We start from the raw sequence: 25,997 nt of genomic DNA, 5'->3' as shown, positions 1-25,997 counted from the left end.
AGAAGGTCTCTGCTAAGATGAAGAAATACATTTTTTTTCTATTAAGTTATAGAGACAGGTTAACTTGTTTTCTCCACAGGCATGTCCTATATCCTATTCTAACTAATATGGAAATGTGTAACAGGTCTAAAATATGTATAATTGATCATAGAGTGTAACCAAGAAATCTCTAATTTCAACTCAGTTTGATTACAAAATTGTTATGGGATTTTATTATTTATTTATTATTTATTATTTTTATTATTTATTTATTATGTGTCTTTTATTCCTTTATTTTACAAACATGATTGTTGCTATTTCCCTGTCTCTCTTTCACTCTATGTGTGAGGATTATCCATAGTTATATTGAACGATTAAATATTACTTATATATGAACTCCCACTGCTCAGAGAACATACATTATTTCAAAAGACATGTGAGAATTTTATCTACTAATACAGTATCTAACTGTATTAGTTCAGTTTACATGATTAGGTGGCAATAATTGACCCAGTATACTTATGGGAGAGTATTGTTTAGTTAATAGTTTTGGAAGTTCATGGTCATGGCACCTATGTCAGCTCAGTTTGGGGGAGGATCTTTGGTGATGGCTATGTCAGGAGCATTTGTCAAGGCAAGCAGTCATATCTTCAATCAGGAGTAGAGATTGGGATCTTAATATTCCTTTTGAAAGCCCACCACTAGGTTCTACCTCTTTTTTTCATTTCTTTTCTTTTTAAAATTTCTGCTGAATGATTACTACCTAGGAGACCTTTTGTTGGTTATAAATAAAATTAAATGAAACTCATTTAATAATTATGTTTGCTAAATTATACAATTTAACTGTTTTCAGCCAAATCGGTCAATTTGCCAAAGAAATTTATTGAATTAATTTTGCAGCACCAAAAATAGAATTCAGCTCTGAGAACAGATATAAAAGAAGCCAAAGATATTTTAGCACTAAGGGGATAACTTGGAGAACTAAATTAAAATGGAAATTTTTGGGTCCCACTTTCAGAAATGTGGACTTATCAGGTCTTGGATAAAGTCCAGAAAACTGCATTTCCAATAATCTTTCCAAGATGATTCACCTCTTAAAAGTCCACTTCTCACTATCTTCTCAATATCTCCACCCTGTTGACTGAGGACCAAGCCTCCAATCAAACAGACCTTGGGGAATGCTCAGACCACAGCATTAACCAAGAAGTAGGCCATTAATTGACTCTCAGTGTCATACGGACTGTCTTCTATGTCCACAATGCAATAAAATTAGAAATAAGTGATGCATTTAAAAATGCCATAGATATAAAAATAAGTTGTGTGTCACCAAATAATTTTGGATTCTAATGAAAAATCAGAATAACTGAAAAATACTTTGAACAACTGGCAATGAAACAGCACATATCAAAATGTGTTCACCTTATATAGATCAAAAAATTATGTATAAAAAAGAAATGTGGTCCTTCATTGAGCCAAGTCAGTCAGTCGTGTTTCAGACTTTCAGCTTTTGGAAATGCAGAATAATAAATTTCTGTTGTTTGAATATTAAAAAAAGTTTTGAGAAATAAAGAATATATTATGCATTTTATTGTGCTATAGCCTTACAAATATTTATCAGAAAACTAGAAAGGTTAAAAAACAATAAACTAAGTTAAAATTCTAGATGTTAGAAGTTATGTGTATTCCCTCTAGTATGTAGAGCAAGTTATAACAGTGAATGGCTATATAGACTAGAGGCTCTGAATTCAATGGTGTTATGTGCTGTGTGATGACATTCTGGTCAAGGTCGACAAAAGACACAACAATGGTCCCATAAGATTTCATCACCTCATGATGTTGGCCATCTTAGTCTGTGCTAGTGCTCTCTTTGTTGTTCATACAATGACAAGACAGCCTAAGGACACATTTCTCAGAACAAATCCTCTCTATTAAGTGACATACAACTGCATGACAAAATAAATCAAAGGAATTAGACTTGTAAGAGAAGAGAAAGTGTAATTCTTTGCAGATGGTTTGATCATCAGCCTCAAAACAACAGAAAAGCAGAAAAAAGAACCAAAAATATAGGGGATATAGTGGCATATACTGAGACTCTCAAACTTATTAGTAGACACAAATTTTAAAATTAAAATAAAGATATGTCAGTTTAAAATTATCATATTGACAAAATTAGAAAGCTGGAATATCGAGTGTACTGCGAAATTTGCTATTCTGAAACCCAGGTACTGTAGAGTTTAGTCAAATATAGATGCTCTATTACCCCCAAACCCATTTCTGGATAAATATCCATGAGAACATGAGTCACCTTTTGTATTCTCAATGGGTCATAAATAAGAAGATTTGTCTCAGTGTTTTCTTTGGCAGCAGGTAATGATCTAGCACCTACGTGGGAGACCCAGAAGAAACTCCTGGCTCCTGGCTTCAGATTGGTGCAGCTCCAACCATTAGGGCCAATTGAGGAGTGAACTTTCAAATAAATAAATAAATCCTTAAAAAAAATTACTTGCTCGGGCCAGCGCTGTGGCATAGTGGGTGAAGCCGCCACCTGCAGTGCTGGCATCCCATGTGGGTGCCGGTTTGAGACCCTGCTGCTCCACTTCCAATCCAGCTCTCTGCTATGGCCTGGGAAAGCAGTACAAGATGTGTGGGGAGCAAACCGGACTAGACTGAGTTACTGGAATTAAGACTTATTCTATGCATCTGCTCTCCCACAATATGGCGCTGGGAGAGAAGTAAACAGCTTCCGCACAGCTGCCTCCAGTTCAACCAATAAACTGTAGGACTTGCTACTGATTGGAGGAGAGCAGCGTACTCGGCGTGTGGGCAGCCGAGTTAGGATTGGCGGAGGAGGACTATAAAGGAGGAGAGAGACGGCATGCACCAGGAACATCTATGGGGAACATCTAGCTGAAGGAACACCTGTGCAGCCCCCGAGAAGAGCCGGCCGGCGGTGTGCCGCTCCCCTGCGAAGTGGGGAATGTGGCAGGGGGAACCGCCCTTCCACGGAGGTGGAAGGGACAGTAGCCAACCCGGGAAGAACCAGCAGCAAACCCGGGAAGGGCCGAGCAGACAAAAGAACAGCGCAGGGTCCTGTGTCGTTCCTCCACGAAGAGGGGGAGCGACATAATGGTGCCGTGACTCGGATATGAAGCCTAGGCAGGGTTTAGTGTCGTTCCTCCACGAAGAGGGGGAGCGACAAAGATGGCCCAAGTCCTTGGGCCCCTGCACCCACATGGGAGACCTGGAAGGGGCTCCTAGCTCCTGGCTTCGGATCGGCATACCTCTGGCTGTTGCAGCCAATTGGGGAGTGAACCAATGGATAGAAGACCTCTCTCTCTCTCTCTCTCTCTCTCTCTCTCTCCCCCCCTTCTCTCTGTGTAACTCTTTCAAATAAATAAATAAATCTTTATAAAAAAATTACTTGCATGATACCTTTCCTCCAAAAATCTCCAGAAACATGTTTGGGCAGCTATCAAGATATCTTAACAAATGTTTGGATTATAAATACTAAAGGCAGAGTTCAAAAAAGCTGTCAAATAAGGGAAGGAACAAAGTAAAGCTAGTTAAAGCAAAAGAAAGCACCTTAAAATGGCCTACAAAACTGCTGGGATAAAGCTAATATTGCATTACACATTATTTAGGAAAGTTGAAATATTCTAATGAACTAGGGAGAGATAGATTTAGGTCTGATGACTTACACCATTCTCAACCATCCTAACACCCAAGATTTGCTTAAAAATCAATAAAGCTAAAATCAGGTGTCTATGAGACATAGAATATTAATTTCTAATTGTGCAACTTTTATCACACAACCATAAATTGGCTTGCAGTGGTAAGAAAATAAAATTCTGTTGGAGTTAATACCAAGTAAGGACTAGCAGAGGACCCCAAAACATTCCCCATTTTGCCAAGATGTAGAAATTTTTAAAAGGCCAAAATGGACACTTCTGTGGAACCCTGAGAAGGCAGCACAAACCACCCTTAGAAAATCTGAGTGGAGTCAAAAAAGGAATTAGAAAAAGCAGGTGTTTGGGGTTGGAAACAGATGTGTGCATCTTAGCAAGGTTAAATTAACACTGTGGTGAAGTCTCCCACTGTCTGCAGGATAGGTTATGAAGTTAAAGAATTGTGTTCACAGATACAAACATAATAACCCACTTCATAATGAGTAGATTGTGTTGTACAGAAAAAGATGGAGTCTTGTTCTTCTGAATCAGATGAACTGGCATTATAAGCAAAACCTATTGTAGGTTAGTCACAGATTTAGCTCTGTGCTTGCTAACAAGCAACACAGAAATACCAAACTCAGCTCTTACCTGATTTGAAATATCAATGAAGTACTATGCCAGTGGCTCAGAATAATTACAACCCTCTTTGTTATCAAGATCCCACAGTAATTACTCCCAAGGATTTTTGTTAAAGAATGAGTGGTAAGGGTATAGAGGGAGGGAGGGACAAAGAGAAAGAGAGAGAGAGAATGCTTATGACATGAAGAATACAGTGACAGACATAACATACCCTCTATAAACCCCACTAAGGTTTTCATAAGGCCATTTCTCATAATGTCAACATAAGCAGAATGTATATCACAGCAAAATGAATACCAGTTTAAAAAGTATTCTATATCAGATGTTGAACAAAGTTGTCTTATTCTTCTATATGGTGCAAGTATACATTCAAGACTATCTGAGAGGAATGATCAGCTGTCGTACCACAAGCAACCCCCCTGAGTTCCATTCCTCTATGTTAATCTTGGTGCAAACATCGATGGCAGTGGGCTTGGCATTATTTCTCCCTGTGAGATGCCTGGAGTTTGGCACATCCATGATATCTGCTATTCATGCACATATGTGCCTGGGAAACCAGCAGCCAAGGGCAAGGGAAATAAGTAGTAGAAACTGAGGAGCCAGATTAGAGCAAGTGCTTGAGTGGCAGCCTTCCCCATTTCTACCCAGAGGGAACTGAGGAAGAACTGGTGCAGGGCAGGATTCACTCAGAGGATTGTTTTCAATCTACTCATTAGGAATGTATGACTGATTAATTAAGGGCCCCAAATCCCTCCATATCTGAATAAAATAAAAAAGACAAGTCTAAATTGAAGCCCACCTATGACAAAACAAACAAAATTTTTAAAACATTTTACTAGAGAACTCAGCAGATATATGAATCTGGGCTATTCTTGTAACTAAGGTTCCTCTGAGATAATTGCTTATGAGATGCACAAACAAAAAATCTTCATAAGGGAATGCATTAAAGGGAGTTATGATTAATAAGCAAGTTAGAGTAATCTTCCTGGAATTTCACACTAATTTTCAATCTCAATTGAATTTTCAGTGCATGAAAGCATTTAGCTAATCCACACCTTTGCCAGCACCTGGAGGATATGTGAGCCAATATCTTCCCTAAGCAAGACTTTTCTGATTACTCAATAATTCCATCTCTAGGAACTGGTTCTACATACTTGCATGCAAACATGTGACAAAATTTACTAACTAGGATGTCTACTTCAGTAGGAAGCTGGAAAATTATTTTAATAACTATCCACATAATGTTGATTGGATTAATTCCCACAATAAAATTCTGCACAAGTATCAAGGGGAGTTAAGTCTATGCTGGCTGATATGGAAATATTTCAAGTACATTAAATATAAAATGATTAATGCAAATGTACAACTATGAATGGTATAATATATATGTATATGAAAAGTTAATACAGCATGCTATAAAGAAAGAACTGATAGTCCATAGAAAACTAAATTCATACATTCCACCCAAGACTCTTAACACCAATCTCTGTGTTCTTTCTACCACATGAAAGAGTAGCTATGACTGCCTTCATTTTCAAATACTTACACAGATAGCAATGGTGCATGGCCACTAATCAAACAGCAAAACCCACACATACTATGTCCTCTTCTGCTTTATGTTATGATCTTTCACGTTTCTTACAATTTGCATTTTAAAAAACTACTGCAGAAACAAATCTCCTAACAGCCAAACCCAGGCACATATTTCTCAAGCAGACACCATCCTAACCTCTTGGGAGCCATGCTTTTTTGGAAAATATTTCACTTCTCGTTAATACAGCTCAGGATGTAACCTTTCACTGCCTCACATGCCAGGGCCACGACTATCAGTCCTATCAGATGGCTGGTGTGGCCCTTAATATTCACATAAACATCCAGTGCTGCTCTTGTCTACTTTAGCAACTGCCACATTGTCTCTGAATTATCATTCAAGAACCCAGATTGAATGTTGACACAAATATCCAATTAGCTTTTTTATTCACATGGCATTTCCATTCAATAAAACTTTCACTCTCAATGTAAAGCTTGTCCATTTTATAGCACAGCCATATGACATTTTTGACTTACCCTAAAACACTAATTTTTCTAAGTGTCATGTACCAAAATCACTGGATAAGGTAAAAATCAGACATGGTCTCAAACATCCTTGAATAAGCACAAGATAAAGATCTTGGCTTACTTTAGTGTACCTGTTTTTCGAAGCTCCATCATTGGGAATCTCTGATGACAGGATTTTATGGAAAATGGATTCCAGGATTTGGATTTCAAGCCTTTGTATGAAGCTTTAAAAGGCCTTGACACAGACACACTGTGCTGGACAGGGGAGCTACAAAAGGTGTTCCAAAGAATTAAAGAGTTTTTAACAAAAGCTCCAGAATTAGGAATTCCTGAGCAAGCCATTCATAGAAACAGCCATTCCAGATCAGTTGTAGCTTAAATGCAAGGAACCTTACCAGGTGCTACTGAGCGTGACTACCTCAGTAAAATTAGGATTAAATTTCTACCTCTTAAGTATCCTCAGGTAAACTCAAAAGACATGCCTGATCATTCCTGCATGCCAACTGAAAATCTTAGCTATCTCTCCAAAAACAAAAAGATAAGTAAAGCGCTTGCACTCGTCACATCAAGACTGCCGCACCTTAAGGCAGACATGCTGTACCTGCCTCCTCTTTTGATTCTCTCTGGGAGCTGTTATTGAAAATAAACTCCTCAATAGGTTCTTCTATTATAGTGCTCTATGCTTAAGCTAAATGGCTTTATAATCTACTTGAGGGTAGCCGATCACCACCCACTACCTGGGAGTCTGTAAGATATGTTCTTTCCATCTTAAGGGGTGCACCACATGCAACTGGTTTTGTTCCGGTTTTGCTTATGCAAATTAACAAACTTATGTGTTTCAGAACTCAATGACTTCTGAGAGTAATAACTGACAATGCAGGGGACACAGCCATCTGCAGTGACTGAAATTCTCCAGCTCATAAAGCAACTTTGTTAGATGAGATAGGTGGAGACTTCCAGACCCAGGACAAGCAAGGCCTGTGCTATGCCCCTAATAAGCAGGAAGCAATTAAAGAAGATATGATGATTCTTGCCCTTCATAAACCCTTAAGATTAAGGTCTGGAGTCTCTGAGGGGGAATGATAGCAGGCACATAGGGTAAAATCAAATAGATATGTGAACTGGAAGACCACACCCTTGTGAGTGTGGTCTTCATGCCCCTACCTGACCCCACCCATAAGTCCCCTTGCCAATCAGACTATGTAACCACACCCCCTTTAGGAATAAATAAAAGGCCTGGAACACTGTGGGCCCTTCCCTTTCTGCCTTGTGGGTGTGTGGCCTTCAGGCCGCCCATTCTCTGCTTTCTTTTTTTTTTTTATTTAATTTTTTATTTCAATTTTTGATTTTTTAACACATTCAATGTGATTTGCAGATACAATTTTTTTTTTTTTTTTTTTTTTGCCTGCATGCTTGCTCCACAGGGCTTGTGGCCTGCTCTCTGCCTTTGCTTTGCTGCCTCACTAAGCTACCTGTGACTGCTCATAACCAAATGCTTGCTCCATGGGGCTAGCTCCTGGCCTGTTCTCTGTCTGGTATAGGCCCAACTTATCTTCTAGATCTTTATTTGTCCCCTAAATATAGCCCTCACTTTCCTGTGCATTTATCACTGAATAAAATTCTTAAAAACTTTAAAACAAAAAGTACTATAAATCTTAGAACTATACTTGTTACAGTGAGTTACTCACCCTATAAGAGGAACAAGGAAATAGAACTGAATGAAAAATGAGAAAATTAACTTAGGCAACTAGGTCATCTGCAAAGAGCAAAAAATGTGCATCACAGTGCTAATAGTCTTTTTTGATTCGACATCAGATTTGTCCCCAAAACAAGAGTATTCTATATCCTCTGAATGTAATCCTCTATCTTTTTGTCTTTTAACAACTAATAATGCTTCTATTTTGATGGTAGAATTTTTAAAACTAGTTTAGATTCCATCCATAATCTATATTTATATTTGATCCATAGCCTTCTTGCTTGCATGCCATGATGGTATGTTCAATAATATTTTCATTAAGATTATCCCCACATACATAATTTTCTTTAATGTTTACATTTTGATTGTGTTCATAGTGGCATTTATAATTCCATTTTAGGGCAAGAAATTCTCAGTTTTATCACAATTTCTTTAAAGTGACAAAATAATTAAACAATTATTGAAATTACCCAACTGACTTTGATTTGAAAGTGAAGATGATGTCATTTAACTGTTTGCAAAGGTCCTTTTGTCAACAGGGCAACATATTCACATGTATCCTTTCTTTTGCTCTTTTCCTTTTTTGATGCATGCACATGAAAAATCAAAACAGAAAATGTAGAAAATAAATTTAGAACACTACTCAGTTGATCTAAGTATAAAGCAATATTTTATTGTTTTATATCTTCTGAAATAGGTAACATTAATGCATCCCATTTTATAGGCTCTGCAGCAGATGACATCACTATGGCTCTCACAGTGGGTATTAAATGTCAACAATTCTAGGCAATGTCTATAATCATTATCAGCTTTCCAGAGAAATGAACACCTAATTTTTCATCAAACATGTACCTCTGCTTCTTATCCCTAAAAATCTTCATTCAACAAGTATACAGTTTCTTGTTTAAGAGAAATATTTTCTTTTTTTAAATTTTTTAATCAAATAATTTTTTTAAACTTTTATTTAATAAATATAAATTTCCAAAGTACAACTTTTGGATTATAGTGGCTTCCCCCCCCCCCATAACCTCCCTACCACCCACAACCATCCCATCTCCCACTCCCTCTCCCATCCCATTCTTCATTAAGATTCATTTTTTTAATTATTTTTCTATACAGAAGATCAACTCTGTACTAAGATTTCAACAGTTTGCATCCACACTGAAACACAAAGTATAAAGTACTGTTTGAGCACTAGTTATACCATAAATTCACATAGTACAACACATTAAGGACACACATGGTAAGTGCACAGTGATTCCTATTGTTGATTTAACAGTTGATACTCTTATTTATGATGTCAATAATCACCCGACGCTCTTATCATGAGCTGCCGAAGCTAAGGAAGCTTTTGAGCTTGCCAACTCTGATCTTATTTAGACAAGGTCATAGTTAAAGTGGAAGTTCTCTCCTCCCTTCAGAGAAAGGTACCTCCTTCTTTGATGACCTGTTCTTTCCTCTGGGATATCACTCACAGAGATCTTTCATTTAGGTCATTTTTTTTTTTTTACCAGAGTGTCTTAGCTTTCCATGCCTGAAATACTCTCATGGGCTTTTTAGCCAGATCTGAATGTCTTAAGGGCTGATTCTGAGGCCAGAGTGCTGTTTAGGACATCTGTCATTCTATGAGTCTACTGTGTGGCCTGCTTCCCATGTTGGATCATTCTCACCTTTTTAATTCTATCAGTTAGTATTAGCAGACACTAGTCTTGTTTATGTGAGCCCTTTGATTCTTAATCCTATCATTATGATCAATTATGAACTGAAACTGATCACTTTGATTAGTGAGATGGCATTGGTACATGCTACCTTGATGGGACTGAATTGGAGTCCCCTGGCACGTTTCAAACTCTACGATTAGGGGTAAGTCTGATTGAGCATGTGCCGGACTGTACATCTCCTCCCTCTCTTATTCCCACTCTTATATTTAACAGAGATCACTTTTCAGTTAAATTTAAACATCTAAGAATAATTGTGTGTTAATTAATGAGTTCAACCAATAGTATTAAGTAGAACAACATTTTCACATGGCATTAAGTACCAACTTAAAGTCTCTGATTATCTTGGGACTTTAGTTGCCTGAATATAGAGGAAGAAGAGATTTCTATACTGACAATCCTGATAAGAAGGAATTGAATGCTACAGAGAAAAACAAGGGAAAACATGCTAGAAAATCCACTGGTGGCCACAGTCTTTTTTCCCAGTAATTGGGCAAATAGAGCAACCAGGGCTGAAGAGTCAGATCAAATGCTGGGAAGAAATGAATAATGATGAACAAATAGTACCATTTCTCAGCATATTAAAACAAAAATTTGTTTTGATTTGTTCTGGAGTAGAGCAAATTTCCTCCAGGTTCAATTCTTGGGTTTTAATTACTTTCTATTGTCATTAATAGTTGCTTTACCAGAAGCATTAATTTCTCATTAATACTACAATACTTATAATACTAGGGCAAGGCTAGATAAAGCTGGCCAGGCTCAACATAACACTGTAGAAGGAGATTAGAATGCTGCACAGATTATTATTTTTTACAGAACTGCACTCAAGACAAATTGAATTTTGTTGCCCGAAATGAATTTTTATGTTTTTACAGAGAAGGGACTAATGGGTGTCAGCCATTCCAAAGAACATGGCAATATCATAATTGAAAGAAATCAAGCGATTTTTATACACACTATGTAATGTGACTTTTGAATGAGCTTTGGGAGGTTTGTGTCAAGGTCCAAACACAGATTCATCACCACAGAGTATAAATGACAAAACAAAAATTACTCTGTTTCAATGCAGATATAAAGACCAATTTTCAGCATACCTATTTTCAAACTCAAATACCATAACTGCCTTGAAGTCAAAAGAATTGGAATTGAGATGTCTCCAACAAGGATTCCACCCTGAAATTCAGTTGTATTCAATAATATTGCATATTAGAAATATTAAACAGGATTTCATTAAACATGCAACAGAGCTTATGAAAATGCAAGCATGGGAAATTGGAGGTGTGTTTTCACAATAGAGGCGGAACAGTCATGTCCCACTAAGTCAGTCCTTTCCAGGACGTGCCCTTCTACAGCTGCAGGCCACTCAGACTAACTGATGCCTCTCGTTAGGACAAATCTGATTGAAGAAGAATTCTTTACGAGTCTGAAGGAAAAGGAAGAATTGAAGATTTCTCCCAGGTTTTTGGTTTGAGCTACTGAACGCATTGTAACGTTATTTGTTGAAATAAAGGAGGTTGAAAAGGAAAAGAAATTGTAAGTCTACCTTCCTACTCTTACTCCATTAAGAGCTAGATAGAAGCTTTGCTTTTTTGCCAGGTTTTGATGATGGACTCTTGAAACTGGAATAGTCAGCCTTTTGTATGTGAAGGTTCTGCATTCACAGAGTCAAACAACTGGGAACTGAAATATTCAGGAAAAAAAATGTATCTCCACTGAATATGTACAGACTTTTTGTCTTGTCATTATTCCCTAAACAACAAAGAATAGCAGCTATTTACATCGCATTTACATTATATTTGGTATTATAAGTAAGCTAGAGATAATACTTAAAAACTACAGGACTATGAGGATTCTATGCATATCCTGTGCCATCTTATAGTTTAAGGAACTTCAGCATCCTTGGGAGGTCCTGGTACCAATCCTTTAGGGATACCAAAAGACAGATGTACTGTCTTTCTTTTGTTATTCTTTCAAAGCAACTGCCCATCTGAAACATTCCAGGCCATGATCCAGTACCTTGCTCTTGCCCTTCACTGCATTCAACAGCATCTCTCTTCATGATTTAAAAAAGAAAAAAAAAAAACCTCCTTTTAAGAACATATAATAATACTGTTTTCTAACTTAGTTTCAACTAACTTGTCGAGCTAAAGTGGTTGTATGAATTGGTAAGACAGTATTTCAAAAATTAAAGTTATTGATGGTAAATAGAAGCTTTCATTTCATAAAAGAAAAGTTATACGAAGAGGTGATATATCCTCTGCCAGAAGTGGTCTTATTTATGAACAAGTAAAGATGACATCATCAGAATAGAATTACAACATATGGTTTTCAGTTATGTTGCCTGTGGTTTACTTGATTAACTTTATTTCTTTAAATCTTGAAAATTGATCTTCAGTGAATGAGATTTCTTCCTCCTTGATAATCTCTTCAAAGACTATAGTCCAGAACAGTGAATGTACTTCTTGAGTTTAAGGTATGCCAGATGGTGGGATGTGACCTTCATTTCTTATTCAAAACAGTTCCAAGAAATTGTGCCACTCAGAGTGAAGGTGAGAAATAAAACCAAGCACACAAGTGTTATGATCTGATCGTGAAGATTCCATTGAAATTTTTCTAGGCTGGCGCCGTGGCTCAAAAGGCTAATCCTCCTCCTGTAGGGCCAGCACCCCGGGTTCTAGTCCCAGTCAGGGCACCAGATTCTGTCCCAGTTGCTCCTCTTTCAGTCCAGCTCTCTGCTGTGGCCCAGGAAGGCAGTGGAGGATGACCCAAGTCCTTGGGCCCTGCACCCGCATGGGAGACCAGGAGAAGCACCTGGCTCCTGGCTTCAGATCGGCACAGCACACCGGCCACAGCGACCATTGCGGGGTGAACCAATGGAAAAGGAAGACCTTTCTCGCTATCTCTCTCACTCACTGTCCACTCTGCCTGTCAAAAAAAAAAAAAAAAAGAAATTTTTTAGAGATTTCTTCTAAACAGTATCCCTTCAAGAAGAAGAAAGTGGATATTACAATATTCTAACAAAACAGCACAGGCTAAAATGGTTCACAAATTCCTATCATATATTTTAATTCATTTAAACATGATAACAATATCTCTGAAGTAAGAGTTAGATAGAGAGGAAATCAGAAATTCTAGTAAAATCATGCACTTTATAGTGAAATAGGCAGAGCCCAGTCTATGTCTAAAGAGTTTGCTCCTATTACTGTTCCAAGTACATATAGGAATAAGCTATAGATTCTGTTCTTTAAAGCTTTGGAGAGTATTGAAGCACAATTATTTTCTTTTTTTATTTAATTTTTTTATTTTAAGGCAGATTTACAGAGAGGCAGAGGCAGAGAGACAGACACACACACACACACACACACACACAGAGAGAGAGAGAGAGAGAGAGGTCTTCCATTTGCTGGTTCACTCCCCCAGATGGCCACAACAGAGGGAGCTGCACCTATCCGAGGCCAAGAGCCAGGGCTTCTTCAGAGTTTCCCATGCAGATGCAGAGGCCCAAGGACTTGGTCCATCCTCCACTGCTTTCCCATGCCATAGCAGAGAATTGGATTGGAAGTTGAAAAACCGGGACTCGAACAAGCGCCTATACAGGATGTTGGCACCTCTTCATGGAGGAACGACACTAAACCCTGCCTAGGCTTCCTATCCGAGTCACAGCACTATTATGCCGCTCCCCCTCTTCACGGAGGAACGACACAGGACCCTGCGCTGTTCTTTGGTCTGCTCGGCCCTTCCCGGGTTTGCTGCTGGTTCTTCCCGGGTTGGCTACCGACCCTTCCACCTCCGTGGAAGGGCGGTTCCCCCTGCCACTTTCCCCACTTCCGCGGGGGAGCGGCACACCGCCGGCCGGCTCTCTCGGGGGCTGCTCAGGTGTTCCCTCAGATGTTCCCCTTAGATGTTCCTGGTGCATGTTGTCTCTCTCCTCCTTTATAGTCCTCTTCCACCAATCCCAACTCTGCTACCCACATGCCGAGTACGCTGCTCTCCTCCAATCAGGAGCAGGTCCTGCTGCTTGTTGGTTGAACTGGAGGCAGCTGTGTAGAAGCTGTTTCCTCCTCTCCCAGCGCCATATTGTGGGAGAGCAGATGCATAGAATAAGTCTTAATTCGAGTAACTTAGTCTAGTCCGAGTTGCTCCCCACAACTAACACCAGGCGGCGTGGGGGTCTGCCGCCTCCTGCGACCCGCTGAGGCACAAAGCTGTCCGAATCCCAGGCTGATGGATGTGGAGCCCGAGAGGCCGGCAGGACCCACCCGCTGTGCGGCTCTGATGTCAGCACGCGGGTGACAGCGCCTCGGGGATCTGTTCCGCAGGTGTCCTTGGTCTTCCTAATCAGCGGCTTGGTCATCCTGGGCTACGCGGCCGCCTGCAGCGGCCAGGGCACCTACCAGGGCGTGGTGCGAGGGCCGTGCGGCCCCGCGGTCGGGAAGCTGTGCGAGGCCTGTTTCATCGCCAACCTGCTCATGATCTCCGTGGCCTTCCTCCGGGTGACCGGGGACCAGCTGGAGAAGTGTGAGTGCCTGTAGCCGGGGCCCCGAGGGCGAGTGGGAAGTGGAGTGCCAGGTGGAGCCCTAGGGGGCAGCCTGAGCTCCCAGCGGGGTGGGGGAGGATGGGAGTGACGCGAGGGCGTGGGAAAGGGCCCGCGACTGCGGCTGGCGTCTCGTGGAGAACCTGCTGCCCAGATGGGGAGGTGCAGCAGCTCCCGGGAGAGACCCAGTCACAGCTCTCCTGCTGGGACGGCGGGGCTGCCCTAGCTGCGCGAGGCCCGTGTGCACACGTTCCCCACACATGGCAAGTGTCGGCTGCGCTGTCTCTGATGCCTGGCGTGCAGGTTCTCGGTCGATGGCCGGTTTCCGAGATGCCTTCTTGGTCTCTGCTTGAATGGCCCGGTGGTCGGAGCGCAGGCAGTCTGAGACCTGGGCCCTGGCTGAGGAGGGAGCTGCACTAGCGGCCCACGGGCTTTACTGAGGAGGAGTTCCGGAGGCTGAACATCAACGCGGCCAAGTCCAGCTTCCTTCCCGAAGACGAGAAGCAGGAGCTTCTTGATCAGCTCTACAAAGCCTATGGGCTGCCCCCACCGGCCTCTGCGGGACAAGCAGGGCAGGACCCCTGAAGAGGCCACGGCACCTCTATGAGCTCCCACCCTGGGGGTGGGGTCTTCAGCAGCGACCCCGCCTCATTCCTTCCAGGAAGTCTATGAGTTCAAGGGCCAGCTGCCAAGGCTCCGGATGCCAGTGCCCGCTTCGTGCACACACATACCTCGGCGTGGCTGCATCTCTCCTTGGATCGTCCTGGGCTGGGGACCAGGGCTCTTGCCAGTGGCGGGGATGGAAGCGCTGCCCAAGGCAACTCAGGCTGACACCTGGTACTCAATAAAGGGGCCGGTGGCTGGAAAAAAAAAAAAAAAAAAAAGCTATGCCACAGCACCAGCCTCACACAATTATTTTCAAAACAGGAGGTAAGTCCACCAAAATTTGGGTTATGTTAGAATTATCCAGAGAAATAGGACTAATGTTAATATGTTGAGGGGTAGAGGGAAGAGAGAGAGAGAGAGGTATTACTGTAAGGAATTGTTTCACAGAATAATGTACAATGGTGATTCTAGATTTGTAGTGCAGGCTCAAGGCTCAGGAAATTAATGCTGTAGTTCCAGTCTGAAGGCTAACAGCTGGGGACCCAAGAAAGCTAAGGGTATAGTGGAGGTCCAGAGGCCACCTCACCTGCAGGGAATTCTCTCTTGCTCAGGGAGGCTGAATTTTTTGGTTCTAGTTGGGACTTAAGGTAACTGGATTAGCCTACTTCTATTACAGAGGTTATCTGCTTTGCTTACTGCCTATTTAAATATTAACTTCATAAACGATAATAATAATGTTTGATGAACTATCTGGGCATCTTGTAGCCTAGCCATGTTGACACATAAAATTAAGCACCATAGGGACTTACAATATAAATGAGCTAATTGGCTAGGGAAATGTTGTGGTTCAGTGGGTTAAGCCAACACTTGGGACACACACATCCCATACAGGAAGGGCTGGGATCAAGTCCCTCATTTCCTTCCAATTCATTTTCTTTCTAAGGTACATTCTGAGATGCAGCAAATGATGGCCAAGTACTTGGGCGCCTGTCATCAGTGCGGGAGACCAAGATGAACTTCATAGCTTCTGACTTGGGCCTGGCTGAGCCCCACTGTTGCAGACATTTGAAGAGTAATCCAGAAGATTCTCCCTGTGTGTGTGTGTGTGTGTGTGTGTGTTTCCCTTTCAAATTATAAACTTGAAAAAAAAAGGCTCCGAGGAAGATTACCAAGTCAGGGAGGCAGGGCAGGTAAGACATAAAGAGTATATGGAAGGCAAATGTAAGATACAGAAAGTGTGTGTATGTGTGTGTGCACACGCATGTGCGTTGGTGCTTCTCTTAAGGTATTACATATTATCAAGAAGCTAATGCTGAGGGCCAATGTTGTGGTATAGGGGATAAAGCCACCACCTGGGACATTAGCATCCCATATGGGCACCAGTTTGAGTCCCAGCTTCTCCATTTCTGGTCTAGCTCCCCGTTATTGTGCCTGGGAAAGCAGCAAAAGATGGACAAAGTTCCTGGGCCCTTGCACCCACTTGAGAGACCCAGAAGTTCCTGGCTCCTGGCTTTGCTGACACATCTCTGGTTGTTGTGGCCATTTGAGGAGTGAACCAGAGGATGGAAAAGCTCTGTGTGTGTGTGTGTGTGTGTCTCCCTCTCTGTATGTAACTCTTCCTTTCAAATAAATAAGTAAATCTTAAAAAAAAAAAAAGTTTAATGCTCTCTCAACTGAGATGAAAGTTTCCAAAGAATTGCAATCACAAATGAATCCAGCGGAATCTTCCACTCAATGCAGAAATACTACCTACTAATTGCACAGTTCCTAGCTCCTTCCAAATATCTATAGTAAACAGTAAGAACAATGTACCAAGGAGCCATCTCGGGCCAACTTTGAGTAGTACTAGTTAATAAAAACTTTTTTTTGAAAGACAGAGTTAGACAGTGAGAGAGAGAGAGAGACAGAGAGAAAGGTCTTCCTTTTCCTTTGGTTCACCCCTCAAATGGCTGCTATGGCTGGCACGCTGAGCCGATTCAAAGCCAGGAGCCAGGTGCTTCCTCCTGGTCTCCCATGCAGGTGCAGGGCCCAAGGACTTGGGTCATCCTCCACTGCCTTCCTGTGCCACAGCAGAGAGCTGGACTGGAAGAGGAGCAACTGGGACAGAATCAGATGCCCCAACCAGGACTAGAACCCGGGGTGCCAGCACCGCAGGCAGAGGATTAGCCTATTGAGCCAGGGCGCCAGCCAATAAAAACTTGTTTTGAACGTTGAATGCAGCTCTACTTTTATGTGATTTCTACTTTTATCTGTCTTCTAGTACCATGAAATGCTTGTTCATTTAATGAATAAATATTGCTCTCCATAGCTCCTTTGAGCCCCTTTCCACAAACAACTACTGTTATTTTCATTCTCTTCCTTCAGCACTACAGTCACCCAGTCCGCCATCCTCCAGGCTCATCTCCACTCTTCCTTACTGATCACTTCAAGGAACAAAAGTGCAGAGTCCATAGTTACACAGGAAACTGTGTAGAGAGGCTCAAGGAAACATCATTAGAGGAAGCAATGACCTGAATAGGTCTTGCTCAGAAATACTCTCCCAACTAGAAAGGACTGACAGAAGGAGGACTGAGATGTAGGAAGATGGCAACCCCTTGGGAAGGAGCCTCATTCCTACCAAAATGTCTTTTATAACAGGGCTTTAGGATAATTATGAATAGTTTTTGAGGGCTGCTGAAGCCTATCTAACAGGCATGTTGTAAGGATTAGTGGCATGTCAAATGGGACACACAAAGAACTGTATCCAACATGAAGAAACCACAAATAAATGTTAAAGAAAAGCAAATGAGAGAGAAAATATAGATGTCCACCAGCCACAGGCAATACCATGTCTGGTTTCACTTACACTGGTCTTTGCTCTTCATAGAGACTGTCACCAAATAATGATGAATGTTTATGTTGCTTCCTATTTGTTAAATCTCTTCCTATGGCATTAGTTTTTCCGGTCTTCCCCTTTCTTTCTCCTTTATTCCTCTCTGTAAATATTCACTCAGTATCAACCATACACCAAGTACTGTGTAAGGTCATGGTGAGGTCCAAAGGGACTTGAGTAATGAACAATGAATTCTTAAAAACCTGGAGAGCAAATGAGAGTAAAAGGTAGGATGTGATAAACTGGAAGGAGTTTATTCTTTTACTGACACGTGATAAATCAAACTCAACAAACAGAAGGAGTGTTCTTTATATCTGAAAGCATGGTTGTAGTCACATTTTACACCCTTTCAAACATAAAGGGAAAGATTTGAAGGTTTTTTATGAAGTCAGAGAAATAGAGAAATTTTTTGTAGTAAATTTATTGGCACATAAATTTATAAAATCATCTGGAAAATGTAGTTGGCTTAACAATAATATTTATTATGTCACAATTCCTGGGTCCTCTGGCCCAGAGTCTCTCACAGACTTCAATCAAAGTGATGAGCTGGGCTCCATTCCTGATGTGGCTCGACTGGGGAAGTGTCTGCTTCCAAGCTCACTCACACGACTTGAAAAGGACTCAGTTCCTTGTGAGATGCATTCCTGAGGATCTCAATTCCTGGCTTACTGTAGGCCAAAGGCCCCTTCTCATGCATCTCTCAGTGTGGCTGCTGGCTTTTTCTGGACAAGAAGGTAGGGGAATTCTGGCGAGATGCAACCATACATGTTTTGGTTGGAGCAAGTCACTAGGTCAAGCCCACACTCAAGGGAATGAACTACATAAGTACAAGAATATCAAGACATGGAGATCATTCAAGGCCATTTTAGAAATTTGCCGACTACAGTCCACTGAAAAGCACCATATGAGAGCAAGTACTTACTTCCTGTTGTAAGACTGCCTGATGGCATTTTCCATGGAAATCAAGAGTAACTTCCATGATTTTTCTATCCCTCTCATATTCTTGCTCTGACTCTCTGTATTCTCTTTAAGAAGTAGAGAGATATTTTAAAATGTAAGTATCTGGCATCTAAAATCAGAAATGCATTTAACTTCAATGGCTTATATCTTGAAGATATGGATTGCAGACACAGCATGTACTTATTTGACCATAAATTTATGGTTTTCCTAGTTTCTTTCTTCTACAATTATCATGGAATTCAGAGATTCCAGAAACAAATAAGAAAAAACAGAAACTTTCCAAAATCATCACATATACACACACACACACACACACACACACTTAAGGAGATTTATTACAGATATATATTATATGTATAAAGATAGATACGGGCTGGCACTGTGGCGCAGAGTGTTAAAGCCCTGGCCTGAAGCACCGGCATCCCATATGGCGCCAGTTCTAGTCCCAGCTGCTCCTCTTCTGACCGAGCTCTCTACTATGGTCTGGGATAGCAGTAGAAGATAGCCCAAGTCCTTGCGCCCCTGCACCCACATGGGAGACCCGGAAGAAGCTCCTGGATCCTGGCTTCAGATCAGCGCAGCTCCAGCCATTTTGGCCTTTTGGAGAGTGAACCATCGGATGGAAGATCTCTCTCTCTCTGTCTCTACCTCTCTCTGTAACTCTGTCCTTCAAATAAATAAAATAAATCTTTAAAAAATAAATAAAGACAACTAGAAAGATAGATAAATATCAGGTGGTGGTGGTAAAGAATTGGTAGCAATTAGTAAGGCACGAACTTTTAAATAAAATCATTTTCCCTACACTTCAGCTTTCTAGAAATCAGGCATTTTAAACATTTAAAAAGATCTCAGGTCTTTGCTGTGGCATAGTAGGCTAGACTTCTGCCTGCGATGCCAGCATCCCATGTGGGTGCTGTTCAAGTCCACCTGCTCCTCTTCCGACCCAGCTGCCTACTATGACCTGGGAAGAGAGTGGACGATGTCCGGGTGCTTGGGCCCCTGCACCCGCATTGGAAACTGGAGGAAGCTCCTGGCTTCTGGCTTCAGATCTCAGCCCAGATCTGGCCATTGCAGCTGTCTGGGGAATGAGCCAGTGGATGGAAGACCTTTCTCTCTGTCGCTCCCTCTCTCTCTCTGTGACACTACCTCTCAAATAAATAAATAATATTTTAAAATAAAATCAGATCTCGATAATGTATAAATAAGAAATTGATAGGATCTGGCCAGCGTCCCGGCTCAATAGGCTAATCCTCCGCCTGCGGCACCAGCACCACAGGTTCTAGTCCCGGTCAGGGCGCCGGATTCTGTCCCAGTTGCCCATCTTCTAGGCCAGCTCTCCGCTGTGGCCGGGAGTACAGTCCTTGGGCCCTGCACCCCAGGGAGACCAGGAGTAGCACCTAGCTCCTGGCTTTGGATCAGCGCAGCGTGTTGACCGCAGCGCGCCGGCCACGGCGCGCCAGCTGGGGCAGCCATTGGAGGGTGAACCAATGGCAAAAGGAAGACCTTTCTCTCTGTCTCTCTCTCTCACTGTCCACTCTGCCTGTCAAAAAAATAAAATAAAATAAAATAAAGAAATTGATATGATCTTAAATCACTGTTTGGATTTGGTGGAATACAAAATAAAGGATGAATTGAAATCTGAGACCAAAAGTTTAGAATGTGTCAACTGTCATGTGAATAAATTTTGAATTTATTTGGATGATGATGAAATATCACTGAAGAATTTGAGACTTCTGAGACTAATAGAATGGATGGGAGAGAGATGAATGAGAATAGAGACAGAGGGATCAATTGAGATGGCTTCCATTTAATTAGGACCAGAAGAAAGGAAGGTGCATGTTATACTCTAGTCATTGTAAAGGAATTTTTATATAGTAAGCTATCTCTTCCTCAATAACCCTATGAGGTTGACTCAATTATTATAATCTTCACATTTTACAGATGAGATTTTAAAAACAAAACATAAAAAGTTAAGTAGTTTCCTCAAGTAATAAGGCTAATAATGATAGATTCAGAATTCCAACTCTAGAACCTGCACTCTTTGCCTAATTCTATGAACCACACTAGGCAGCCCAATTCTAGAAATCACAGTCTTTGCCACTAACCCATGGTAAGTTCTAGCAGTGACAATGAAAATGAGACAGAACATAGAGACTGGTTAAGACACAAGCATGCAAAAGGGGATCTTGGTTGAATCTCATGTTTCTAGGATAGATGTCTTAGAGAATTTTGGTGTTTCATTACCTAAGAGACTATAGGGAAGGAAAAGACTTTGCTAGGTACATAAGAAGGAAATAAAACATTTAGTCTGGAAATTCGAGTCGCCTTCAAGACATGAGGTAGAGATGTTGAAAAAGGAAGCTTGGTATACAAAACTAGGCATCTAGAGTGATTCCACCTCAAAATAATACCTGATCAGAACGGCATAAATTGGCTAGCTACTCCTCAACACTGTTCTTTCATCCTGGGCACACTCTAGACTACATTTTCAGGATTCTTCCCTCTGGATTCATATTGGCCCTGTGACTAAATGATAGCCATTAGCATAAGAGCAGAAGTGACAGGTACATCTTCAGAGCTGACACATGAAAACTCTCCCTCTAGGCCGGCGCCCCGGCTCAAAAGGCTAATCCTCCGCCTAGCAGCGCTGGCACACAGGGTTCTAGTCCCGGTCGGGGTGCCGGATTATTTCCCAGTTGCCCCTCTTCCAGGCCAGCTCTCTGCTGTGGCCCAGAAGGGCAGTGGAGGATAGCCCAAGTGCTTGGGCCCTGCACCCCATGGGAGACCAGGAGAAGTACCTGGCTCCTGCCATTGAATTAGCGTGGTGCGCTGGCCGCAGCGCACCAGCCATGGCGGCCATTGAAGGGTGAACCAATGGCAAAAGGAAGACCTTTCTCTCTCTCTCTCTCACTATCCACTCTGCCTGTCAAAAAAAAAAAAAAAAAAAAAGGAAAAAAAAAAAAAAAAGAAAAAAAAAAAAAGAAAACTCTCCCTTATCAGATCCTCAATACACCTTCTAAGGTAAACATGGAGGCAGAATGTCAAAGATGGTAGACACTCAAGATGAGTGATCCATGACTTACCACATGGAGGAGAGTCATCACTCAGTTAGGGATAATTAGGGATGCTAGACTGTATATTTTATGGAAGTGAGAAGTAAACTTTTTTCTTGAGATTTGGGTTCTGTCTCTTCAACTAGTGCCAGCCTAACAACAACAAAAAGTATCACTGAGGCAGAATGTAAACAGAAAATTTGTAAACATGTCTGGACTCACTGACATATAAAGAATGTGAAGTGAGAATTATTTTGCTTTATATGGAACTGGATTCCAAGCAAGTCGACAAAGAGCTAGAGAAGTCTCATGTGCAGAGGCCAGGTAAGTTCCTAGGTTGGTCCACGCAAGTGTAATACCCTAGCGAATTTATCACAGTTCATTGTCTGGCCTTCAAATCCACAAGCAAAAGCTCTTGACGTGTGTTAGAACTGAAATTCCAACTGTTCTGTCAGAATCCAGAGCCTGATGGGTCATCTTATCTTGGTGCCTGTTTTTGAATCTTATAAATAAATCTTTTTGTTCTGAATGAATTCTTGCCAAGTAATCTTTTGAATATGATGCAGTTCTACTTAGCAAGTCTATATAGAGAGAAAGTGCTGATAATCATATATCAGTGTGTTCTATAGCATGGTTATAGTCCTCTTTGTGAACAAATGAGCATCAGGTTGATAACACTGACATCATGGTTTATGTACATATTTTATGGCAACAATGAATGCATCTTGTAGCTTTGGTGTGAGAATAAACTGAAATTCTATATGTAAAAACACCCAGCCAAAGGCTGATGAAGGGCATTGTTGCAAGTTAAATTGCTGCTTGGGACATTCCTTGCATTCCTTATTAGAGTGACTGAGATCAAGTTCAGCCTCCACTCCCAATCCAGCTCCCTGTTAATATGCCTTGGAAGCAGCAGAAGATGGATCAAGAACTTGTGCCCCTGCAACCCACATGAGAGACTTGACTGGAGTTTTTGACTTCTGGCTTCTGCCTGGCCCAGTCCCAGCTGTTTTGGCCAATTGGGGTTGAACTAGATTGAAGATCTTTCTGTTTCTGTCTGTCTATCTCATTCTCTCTCTCTCTCTCTCTCTCTCTCTCTCTCTCTCTCATTCTGCCTTTCAAATAAAAAATAAACATTCCTTAAAAGTCTGGTGAAAAATATTTATTAACATTTATCAGCCAATATTAAGATGATAACTAATATCATTATTTTTTACCCATCTCCCCAAGGTACATGTGTAGGACCTCATTATCCTCCAATGAAGACCAGACTTTACTAGGATCTTCTAAACGTGTGTGCCTCCTTTATGATGGACATATTTCTTCTTAGGTATGCTAATAATTTTAGCCAATGTCAAGGAGAGTGACTTGCATGAAAAACTCTGCAGCCATAAAAAATTATACAAATGTATATTTGTTATTTTAAACTAACATTTTTGTACTGTGGAAGAATTATCTTCTGCTCTTAATTATGATATAATTCTCTAATATTTCAGTTAAATGAACATGAATTTCATAATCCAAATTAATAAGAAAAATAAACTCTGATCTGTATTTATTGGGACAGTTGGGAGCTGATAATGTGTGTTTCTAAGAAACTTGGTATATAAATAGAATACACAGCAAAGACTGTGAACTATCACTTTACCTGGAAACTATTCAACGGAAATATTAATACATAATAAGACATTGTTCGTGATAGGCATTGGGTTTTGCAACTCAAGTTTAATTTTTCCTTGTCACGATCCTATGACATTCATTCAATCATTACCTCAAATTTATGAATGATGTATCTGGGAGCACAGAGAAGTTGGGTACACTCACAGCTCACCAGTGGCAACAGCTGTCTGAGATCAGAACTCACCCAATGCCCCCATGCTGCTGACTTCTCAGTAAGGAACTGGTGATATATTGTAAGTCACATGGTCAATTTAAAACTGTCATCAATTTTATTCCCAACCTTCTTTAGTCTGGCTTCATCTTTGAAATGGACAACCATAGCTTTAGAAGTAGGAAAAGAAAGACAAAGGGAATGATGAAGAAAAGCTAAAAGAATAGGAGGAAAGACTTGCAGAGCTGTCTGATTTTTCAGAAAGAAAAGACCCCCTTTAGTCTCCAGTAGTCACACTACTCTTATGTTGTCAACTGGAAGCATTCCTTACGTTTCATGGAAGTACAAAAAAGGACAAATAAGTGAAAGGCAAAATTTGCAGACCTGAGAGCTGCTATGAATTAGGTGAAATAACTTTCCCCATTGAAATGCCAACACAATTTTTTCATTAGTTATTCATAAAATATTTGTTGAGGCCAGGAAATAGAAAGAAGAGAGACCTTTGAGAGGCTCCCTGCCCTTTGCAGAAACTCAGATATCTCTGTGGGATGTGGACAGTCACAGAAGTGTGTGCAAAGGGGAAATAGAACAGAAGAGGAGGAACACAAAGAAAGGGGCCCTAGGACATCCTCAGGAAAGACTGCAACATCTGAAGAAGATCTGAAATGAACCAGGATTTCAGCAAGAGGCACAGATCTCTACTCCAGGAGAGCTATGAACTGAAACATCAAAGAGCATGCCAGTTACATACCACACAGAAAGAAGGCAAATGTGTCAGAAATTCAAGTAACCCCACCTGGAATGTTAACTGACTATTCCAAGATGAGTCATTTAAATCATTGCAAAATTTACCCTCCCAGGCAGTAAAATGAGAATCATAATTCCATATATTATATGATTATTCTGAAGGATAAATGCGCATATGTGAATTGTCCATGAAATTACAGCAATAATTCTGATTGCATATCCCTCACACAATATATGCTGGACACGCATCCTGGCTGAGACCCACAATGCAGCTATGAGTAGCAGTACCTCAGCTGGCACAGAGGATGCTGAAATTGCCTGTCAAAGAAGCTGATCTCTGGCTTTGCAGGTGAAAAGCTAAGAAAGGCCGCAGAAGGTCAGCAAGGTGTTACCTGGGACTCTCATTCTCCAGCAAACTCTCTCAGAGGCAGAGCCATAAATCAACCCCAGCCTGGAAAACTTGCTGTTTAGGAGCCTGGAGGCTGCTTTTTCTCTTTGCAAGCCAGTTTACCCCGTGGACATGGCAATAAGTTACTGATTTCTATTGGTGTGGGGCCAGTTCTTATGACCTTTCACACAGCAGGGGGCACTGGCCTGGAGGAGATTGTGCATCGATGGGAGAAATTCTGGGCCAAGATGCAGGAAATGAGTTCAAATAAATAACCTCCAGAGTTCCGCTTTCTCCTTTGGGATAGAAATCCAAGCAACCTTAGCCTGGTGCTGTCTGGACCTTGCACTCTTCCTGGCCCTGTCTCCAACCTCGCCCTTTCACACCATCCTGCTGAAATGACTTTCAGGTCCTCACACATCTACCTCGCTTTCACACTTCCAAATATTTGCGTGCATGGAACACCTCCCTCTGTTCAACACTTCAGTTAATTAAATTCCGTGTGCCCTTCCAAAAAGCACTTGGCTCAAACTTAATCTCGCCTCCAGGAAGTTTCCATGGCCATTCCCTGGCCACTTGGATGTGGATGCCACAGCTCTCGGCTTCATAATCACTCCACAAATATTAGGCCATCACATCACTGACAAGCCCTGCATAGTTGTGGTTCTCTGTGGGTATTAACTCTCATATCATATCATTGTCTTACAATCACATGTCTGTCTGCCTTTCTCACTTCAATATATGTTCCTTGATGGCAGGAATCAGGTGCTGTTCATCTCAGTGACTTCCGTTACCCATAGAATGCATGAAATATATTTTTGCCAACTGCATAAAGGGATAGATAGAAGGAAAGAAGGGAGGGAAAGAAGTAAAGGGTCAGAGGGCAAAAGAAAGGCAGGGAGAGAAGAGGTAAGGAGAGGAAGGGGGAAGAAGAAGGAAGGAGGGTGGGCACCGTGGCATAGCAGGTAAAGCCACCGCCTGCAGTTCTGGCATCCCACATGGGCGCTGGCTCAAGCTCCAGCTGCTCCACTTCCACTCCAGATCCCTGATAATGCATCTGGGAAAGCAACAGAAGATGGCCCAAATGTTTGGGCCTCTGCACCCACGTGGGAGACCCGGAAGAAGCTCCTGGCTCCTGGCTCCTGGCTCCTGGCTTCGGATAGCTCATCCCCAGCTGTTATGGCCGTTTGGAGAATAAACCAGTGGATGGAGGGTCTCTATCTCTCTCTCTCCCCCTCTCTCTCCCCC

At 41.5% G+C, this 25,997-nt stretch overlaps 1 long non-coding RNA gene across 1 annotated transcript; it reads right to left on the bottom strand.

The window, feature by feature from the left end:
* Positions 1 to 8,693: 8,693 nt before the first annotated feature.
* Positions 8,694 to 24,867, bottom strand: LOC138848771 (uncharacterized). The gene is made up of 2 exons (XR_011386835.1): positions 24,754 to 24,867; positions 8,694 to 15,152 (listed from the first exon to the last, which is right to left on the bottom strand). It is a non-coding gene; the product is annotated as an uncharacterized lncRNA (long non-coding RNA).
* Between the last annotated feature and the right edge of the window lie 1,130 nt (positions 24,868 to 25,997).

The sequence above is a fragment of the Oryctolagus cuniculus genome, chromosome 2, assembly GCF_964237555.1.
Source record: "Oryctolagus cuniculus chromosome 2, mOryCun1.1, whole genome shotgun sequence".
In the NCBI taxonomy this organism is placed as follows: domain Eukaryota; kingdom Metazoa; phylum Chordata; class Mammalia; order Lagomorpha; family Leporidae; genus Oryctolagus; species Oryctolagus cuniculus.
The sequence above is the reverse complement of the archived record's forward strand: the minus strand, read 5'-3'. Positions and strand labels throughout refer to the sequence as shown.